This window comes from Triticum aestivum, chromosome 7A (genome assembly GCF_018294505.1).
Source record: "Triticum aestivum cultivar Chinese Spring chromosome 7A, IWGSC CS RefSeq v2.1, whole genome shotgun sequence".
NCBI lineage: Eukaryota > Viridiplantae > Streptophyta > Magnoliopsida > Poales > Poaceae > Triticum > Triticum aestivum.
In genome coordinates this window covers 420859898-420868732 of record NC_057812.1, presented here as the reverse complement: position 1 = coordinate 420868732, position 8835 = coordinate 420859898, and the positions used below count along the sequence as shown (strand labels likewise).

Here is an 8835-nt window from a genome sequence, read left to right as displayed (position 1 = left end):
GGATGATGAATAGCATCACTATATATATATATATATATATATATATATATATATATATATATATATATATATATATATGACTGTTCTACGAGAAATTTTATTTTTATATATGCATAACGTGTACAATATGTAGTATCGTAAAATACCAGCAAACGAAAAAGAATTAAATGAAAAACACAAAATTAAAGAAAAAATAGATCATAAAATCAAAACCCTCCAAACATTTTAATACCGGTCGGTGTTACCAACCGGTACTAAAGGTCTCCCCGGCCCGGCGCTGGCTCGTGCCACGTTGTGGCTCTTTAGCAGCGGTTCGTGCAAAACCGGTATTAAAGGGCACTAAAGGCCCTTACGAACCGGTGCTATATCCCGGTTCTGCACTAGTGATAGTGAGCCGGCTTGGGTCCTTTTGACCCGATCAGAACGGCGCCCTAACGACCGTGAGTGGCCACGCCGTCTGTCCCTAGCTGACATGGCCCTGACAGGTGGTCCAGGCATGTCAGAACCACCATTACAACGTAAGGATTCAACAACTTCGGTTTTTTAAACAACGAACCAAAAAAAGGTAGGTTTTAGGAGAATTAAAAAAGTGTCAGTTTTTCGGAATCCTACCCAAACTATGGTAGTTTTATGCTATCTACTCGCTAAATAACTTCTGTACACTTTTTTATTCCCCTTGTGATTTTTCTGACGGAAAAGGCAGGTGCCATGCCAGTGTCATGTTGATAGCCTATCATAATTTTCTGATGAATACTGATCGCCGTGGTGGCCTTCTCTTAAAAAAGTAAGGAAGTAAAGAATGATCAATGTCTGCAAGGTTTGGATGGCTAATTTTATGGGGAGAGTGCTGCCAGGGAGCGCAGAAGGCATACGCATACACCAGAAACTGAATTACCCTGACCGCCTGCTCACTTGCTAATTGCTATCGTTCCACTCTCGGAGGAACAACTTACACTATCCGCTTTGCTCTATGGATGTTTTTCAAAGTTCAGACCTCACCAGCCATCACGAGCCGTGCACGATCTCGCTCTCCAATTAACGGAGACACTTACACTGCCGTACCAGTAGCCTCGTCATCATGAGCCGTGCAGCAAGAGAACAAGAAACGAGACAAGCAAGCAACGCTGCACTCTGTCAAATGTAGTCACCCTGCACAATCTTCCTGGCGATGAACTTCCCCAGGAAATCAAATCCATGGCAGTAGAGAGCTTCGATCTCAGCACGCGTGCCCGTCTCGACCATCCGCGTCAACTCTGCCCTGTGCGTGTCCTGCAGGCACAACACCAGCTTATAACTTCCCGGTATTGAAGTTGGAGGGGCAATGCATTAGGCGGTCTCCTTGGCGCTGTACTGGAATTCAGAGAAGAAACTACTCCCTCAGATCCATATTAATTGACCCTGGTTTAGTACAAAGTTAATCAGTAATTGACTCTTAACATTGCCAGATGGTCCATAACGCACATGAATAGTTTCGGAAGATTTGCAATAAGCGTACTGGTTTTGAGTTCAGGGTGATCAGTTGATTGCATATGGGGGCATATTTAAAGGAATTAAAACTTCTCGTAACAAGTGAAACTTGACCGAGAAGTCTGGTGCTGCACTGCTACCTCGTACAGTGATACTCGTGTCCATATGGAGTACATGCTTAACACTGCCATATATGACCCATACTCAGCCGTGGAATATACCCAGGGAAGATGCTCAGTGCATTTCAGAGCTCTTGATTTTGTGAGCCAATGTCATGATCAAATTTACCAAAACATATCGTTAGTCATGCATCTCTCAACCACGGCAGTCTTAGTAGAGCCAACAAGGTATCAGGTGGCTTCAAATATAAATGATGAAAATGTTATCTGTTGCCACATGAATACTCTGAAGGCTACGTAAAGAATTGCTGTGTATACTTTTTTGTTGTATTAAAATTGGACTTCTATATTTTTAACACACCACAGACTCTGAAAATTGACAAATAGCAGACACACCTGCAGAAACTTAGATGACAGCAAGCTTTTGGCGATCTGCAAATCACGAGGTTTCAACTCCTGGAATGCACTCTGAGGGATAAGTTGCAGATCATCTCCTCTTAGTCCAAGCCATTTTACATTGCAAGCTGGAAGAAGAATATCATTAATGTTGTTTTGAAAATATGGGTTTGATCAAGCTTTGATCATCCAAAGGAATACCGTATCTGTATGATTCCAAGCCCATTGATATGCTTCCATATTTGTAAGTACACAGTATAGAGAGCCCCGCAGGGTTCCTGAATTGAGAAGAAATCTAACTTTATCCAGAAAACAAACAACCAGAATATTATGCTCCCTCCTTCCCGAATTACTTGTCGCAGAAATGGATATATCTAGACGTATTTTTAGTTCTAGATACATCCATTTTTGCGACAAGTAATTCGGAATGGAGGGAGTACATATTAACATTAGAAAGTGCTTCCGTTCACAAAAGAAAGCATTAGAAAGGGCTTAACCAGTCCACTAATGCAAATATTGGCATATTTGGAAAAGTCTGGCTCAGTCGATGCAAGATAAACCTGTTTCAGAACATTTAAAGATAAGTTGGATCAGTACGAGTAACTAGTATAGTCAACAACATAAAGGAGTGTATTAGAGGTACAGAACCTTGTGGCGATATCAGGATATCCTTTTGCAGTGATGAGGATACATGGAATCTGATTATATAAGCGGTCTTCAGCCAGCCTCTGAAATATGGCATCCTTGTTCAAATAGGAGGGCTGTCAGCTGGAATTAAATCAAGTGGAATACAGCAATGCATTGTAAAGGGCAAAAACAGTACCTTCTCCACTACAATGAGATAACGGGCATCTGAAGACAAATTTAATCTGCTCAATTGGTTCAGATCCCCAGTAATGGCATGCCCAGAAGGTCCAAGAATGGAACAATCAATGTGTTCTTCCTCCGGTTCCTAAGACGAAGACAAGGTTGAGGCTGTTGCAGTTTCATGAGGAGGCAAACAAGAGTTTTATTGATCCCCTTAACAGCAGCACATATTTGTATCAGGCAAACCAGTTTTCAGCATACACACACATGCAACACAAGTCGTCCAATCAGAGCCCCTCTACTTGATGCCATGATTCCTAAACTCTGCCTTGTGCAACGGAGCAATGAAACAACATCTACACAAGACCAAAGTGCAAAATCTGAGTAAGCGACTATGGATATGTCACATGATGACGAAAAAGGAACAAAATGCAGTGTTTGGATTTTGAAGACCTTGGATAGTTTGATTGACATGACGCTGACAGCTGAAGTACTTGGGTGAGTCCGATAGTAGTTTGTAGAACAACTCCCGCTGGGTGACAAGCTTCCCTTCGCCCAAGATCTTGTAGCACATCTCCATGACTTTCCATACTATTAAAATTACACAACCATTTTATAGATGACTAAAAAGATGCGTCCAATCATGAAGAATGCATTCCTGACATACTGCAGAAATCAACAACAACAACAACCTCTGACGAATGCCTTGGCATCATTTTCTCTCATTAGTGACCTCTTGCAAAAGGCGTAGGACAGATAAACCGATGAAACATCGCTCAGCAAGCCGCTGCGCAGGCTGCAATTGGTGGACTTGCGGGAAATCTGTTGTGCCCACAACACTTAATCAGACAAGCACAATGCATTCATCACATGGATGAAACAGCCATGACTGCATTTATGAGGTGAGATGAGATAAGATGGAGGGTATGGGGTTTGTGGACCGGCGTACCAGGGGGAGGACAGAGATCCGGAGAAGAGGGAGACGAGAGCGCGGCGAGGAAATTGAGCACCGCCACCTCGATCCTTGCCCGAACCTATGGAGAGAAGCAAAGCATGTCGATTCGATCAGAGGCAGGGGCGGACGAGGGAAGTTGGGGCAAGAGTGGAGTGACGTATGACAGACCTCGGGCGGCGAGAGCATGTCGGCTGAGCAGAGGCGGCGGTCCGCACCGAAGAGCGAGGCCGCGGGCACGTCCGCCTCCGCCTCCGCCTCCGCCATCCGCCATCCGCACTGCACTTCCTTCCTCGGGGGGACGAAATGGCAGCCGGCCCTTAGAGGCTCTTTATGCTGTGATGGGCTGGGCTGGGCCCTAGTGAAGCATTTGGGGCCTCTTTGGCATCTCTGGCCCGACTCAAACCATGCTTTGCATGTAGTTTGTTTGCATCCATTCCCTTTAGTGTGTTTGCTTGCCTATATGTTTGCTTGGTTACATACAACACAAGTGTTATGGTAACTTTTTGGTGGGTTTACCATCACACACACAACAACATAATAGTCACAACATAAACCATTAGCACATGATAAACCATAACCATACTTTGCCATACAGTACTAATAATCATGTTCATAAAAGTACTAACGTAATAGTACCACAAAGTCTTCAAACATGACTAACAAACCAGAGATATGATAGTATATATAACACCCTAAGCACCCTCAACATCCATGTCAAATGCTTTGTGGTGCGGCTCGCACTTGGCCACCACCTCACCGTCCTCATTGATGAAGACGATCACCTTCAAGTTTGCAGGACTCACCAACTTGAAGGTGAAAAGGCACCCGATCCTGACGTCATTAGCTACATAGAAGCCGACCAAACCCTTATTAAGGTGAGCCTGCTGCTGATCATCCGGGCGGTGACCTTCCAGGTGCAGCCATTGTTCGTCGTGAGGGTGAACTCCGTTAGACGGGGACGAGGTGCTTACTGAAGATAGGGGGCATCTACAAGATACCCCAATTTCGGTGAAAAGACAATCTTTCATAAGTGTGTTGGGTTGGCACTCTCATGGCAATGACCATATTTCTTAACCCAAGAGCATCCAAGGCATAATAATTATATAGGCATTAGGTCCGTAACAAGTAGACCATTCAACTTACTAATGTCTACTACATTACTCCAACTCAAGACCGCTATCTAGCATGCATCTCAAAGTATTAAGTTCATACAAACAGAGTAAACGCATTAAGCAAGATGACATAGTGTAGACAAAATAAGATCAATCAATATGATCAAATCCCGTCATTTTATCCTTAGTAGCAAACATACAAATATGTGCCCTTATTCTTTCCGTCACTGGACAGGATCACCGCAAGATGGAACCTACTACAGAGCACCTCTCCTACTAAAGATAAATCAATCAAACTTGGCCAAAGTAGACAGATAGTTTGGAGATAAATACAAAGCTATAAAATTGCACAATAATGACGGCTCAAGAACTCAAAATATATCAATGAATAATTTGATCATAAACCCACAATTCATCGAATCCCAACAAACACATCGCAGAAGATTACACCGGATTGATCTCAGAGGAGATCATTGTATTGAAGATAAAAGAAAGAGAAGGCCATCTAGCTACTGCTATGGACCCGTAGGTCCTGATGGGGTCACCTACTACTGGTAGGCTCATGGGCCTGACATCTAAGGCCCACCTAGGGCCCCACACCATCATTGCGAGGTCCCTAGACCGCAAGCGCATTCAGATGCGCTTCCTTGGGAATCCACTTGGATACACCAACGACACTCAGACGTCTTCCCTCTAGTCGACCACTCCAGCAGCACTCGAACAGAGGAGGCGTAGAGGCGACGTGGGAACCACAACGGTCGAGGGTCTTTACATTGGACATCAAGTGTAGTTATGATTGCCATTACTAGTAATTGTCGTAGTTATGCTCATTCCTCTCCCTTGTAACGTGGCATTAATGAGCCGAGGCGTACTCTATATAACCCTCTTCAGCTCCATGGCAAGGGTTTAGCACCCATTGTAATCATACACCCCAAGAGAAAACACAAGCCTCCGGGCACGAGACGTAGGGTTGTTACCTCTTCGAGAGGGGTCTGAACTCGCTAAATCAGAGTGATACACCTGCGTCGTAGCTAGCCTCCGCCCTTTGTTCGTACCACTAGTACTCATTGTCAGATCTTGTAGGAACTACTCACACATCATGATGGAGGCAACAAGGTCGAGGAAGATGGACTCCCCAATGGTTTCCCCCTCTGATAGAGTACCGGCAAATGGCTCCATATGGGACCGTGGTGGAACAGAGGCTTGTAGCGGCAGAATAATTGTTTCGGGTCTCCCTCTGAGGGTTTTGGAATATTAGGGAATATATATGCCAGAGATTAGGGGAAACAGAGCATCAAGGTGCCCATAAGCTCACTCGGTGCGCCTACCCCCAGGGCTTGTGGGTCCCTTATGTGTCTTATGGTCTCTCTCCGAAGCTTCTGGGGTCTCTTATGTTCGAAAAAAACGACTGTAAAGTTTCGTCGTGTTTGGACTTCGGTAGGTATGGTTTTTCTGTAAAACAAAAAAACATGCAAAAAATAGGAACTAGCACTAGGCACTAAGTTAATAGGTTAGTCCATCAAAATGATATAAAATGACATATAAAGTATATAGAAGTGATAATATAATAGCATGAAACAATAAAAAATTATAGACACATTGGAGATGTATCAACCGCTGCATGGTCTTTGAGTGACGGGTACATCCAGATCCATGTGTCCCGACACGTGATTCCCACGTCCCCATGTGGTCATCAAGACCATGCATGTGCACTGGGTTGGCCACCCGATGTCATGCCCCCTACCTTGCAATGAGATGGATAACGATCTCCATGGCTCACCACGTCGCGTTTGCACCAGCCGGCTAGCCCGAGCAACATGACTTTCTCCTTGGATGCACCGGCTACAAACCAACCTAATGAGCGCCTACACGGTGGACATACCCAAAGACTGCAACGCCTCTACTCAGACACAGCGATGGGACGTGATGCAATAGGACAACACTGACACCATCGTACTAAATGTGGTAGGCCCTAACGCAGCCAAGCCAAACAACAACAATGTCCCCATCAATAGTTGCGAACATCACCCCTACACAAGCCGACATGGACCAACTTTCGCCATCCCTTTAACGCCCCCCACACCAAACGTAAACGGGAACAAACAGTAGCCAATGTTGAGGACAAACTAACATGGTTGAATTGTTTTGAACTGACGAGATACTTGAACGTCCATGCTCGGTCAATCCGATTCACCATGGGCAGCCATCACGATACGATGAACCAACAAACTGGCAACCAACACATTAGAGCAACCCCAAGGACTAAACCCATCACTGCATCGGTTCATACCATTAAAGTGAATGCAATCCCGAAACTAAAGGCCATTACCATTATGGCTAGCACCTATATAAACCCCCATCGGACTGCTGCAACAATAAGAAACGTGCCACGGCCTAAAACATGGCCGCCATTTAAAACTCACTGCCAAATCGACAACAAAAATGAACAGAGAAAACAGTGTGTCTTGCGGTAGCACGATGAAAGGAAAAAGATGCCAAACAGTAGAGAGCATGGCCACGAACACTGCAGGAAAGGAGGTACCCACCTAAGATAGATACCGTACACTAACCGAGTTGAACTACACACTTTTAAACGCCATAGACACTACAAAAAAAGACACATCCGTGACATTTTGGGCCGAACGAAATTTTTTTCTGTCATACTTATGACACTTCTATGATGATAATTGTGACAAAACCCGGTATCATCATAGATGTGGTGGGCTCCTACGTCTATGACAAAAAATCATGATAGAAAATGGGCTTTTCGTCCTGGGTGGACCGGAGACGCAGCTGCAAGACATTCTTTGGGCCGTCCATGACGAAAAAAACCGTGGTAGAAGCGAGGGCGAGGAAAATATCGGGGTGTTCCCGGTTACGGTGGATGGTCGGGGCCGAGTGATGCGTGTTTCTCTCGTACATGCACGCGCTTGGGTGCGAGGCGTTGGGCTCTAACAGAACCCGAGTGAGGCGTGCGCCTATAGAACACGAGCGATTGCACTGTAGGCTACGCGTTACTGAACCCGAGCGATCAATCGATTGCTGTTAACTGAACCCGATCGAGCGATTCCTTCGCTACTGCTGCTAACTGAAGCCGATCGATGCTACCTCTGGATGAACAGTGAGCGTTGTTGGGGGGTTTGGATGAACAGTTCCCGGTGGGGGTGGATGAACAGGACCCCGTGATGTTGCCTCTGGATGAACAGGACCCCGATCGATCGAGCCGGTTGGGGCTGGATGAACAGGACCCCGTGGAGGGCTGGATGAATAGGACCACCCCGTGGAGGGCTGGATGAACAGTAGGCGGTGGAGGGCTGGATGAACAGTAGCCCGTGGAGGGGTGGTTGAACAGGAGCCCGTGGAGAGGGTTGGTTGAACAGTAGCCGGTGGAGTAGCGCGCGGTGGAGGCTGGATGAACAGGAGCCCGTGGATGAACAGTCGCAGGTGGAGGCTGGAGGGGGTCGACGATGGAGATGAACAATATCCCGTGGAGTCCTGTTTTGCGGTATGCCACACCCCTCCCGATGAACAGGGCCCCCGTTTCGACCGTAGCGCTCCAGCACAAGTCCGCTTCCTTCGTTTTGTGGTACGCCGCACCCCTCCCGATGAACAGGACCCCCGTTTCAACCGTAGGAGGTCCGTTTCCTCCGTTCTGCGGTACGCCAGGCCCCTCCCGATGAACAGGATCCCGTTTCGACCGTAGCCGGTCGAACACAAGGCCGTTTCCTTCGTTCTGCGGTACACCAAGCCTCGTTTTCATCGACTGTTCCGTCCAAGCCCTCCCGATGAACACGGTGACGCATTCTGTTCCGACCCAGCCGGTTGGCTCCCCATGAACACGACGGTGACGTTGTCTCTCTATTCCGACCCAGCCATGTACACGAGCCCTGGCCGTACGTATGCGTGAGTAGGCATTTGAGACCCTGCCCGTATGTAATCGGGTGTTGGGGATACAGGGGAAGCAGGGGATACAGGGAAA

At 46.5% G+C, this 8835-nt stretch overlaps 1 pseudogene; it reads right to left on the bottom strand.

The window, feature by feature from the left end:
- Window positions 1-766: 766 nt before the first annotated feature.
- LOC123147307 (meiotic recombination protein SPO11-2-like) lies at window positions 767-4023 on the bottom strand (annotated as a pseudogene).
- Window positions 4024-8835: the final 4812 nt, after the last annotated feature.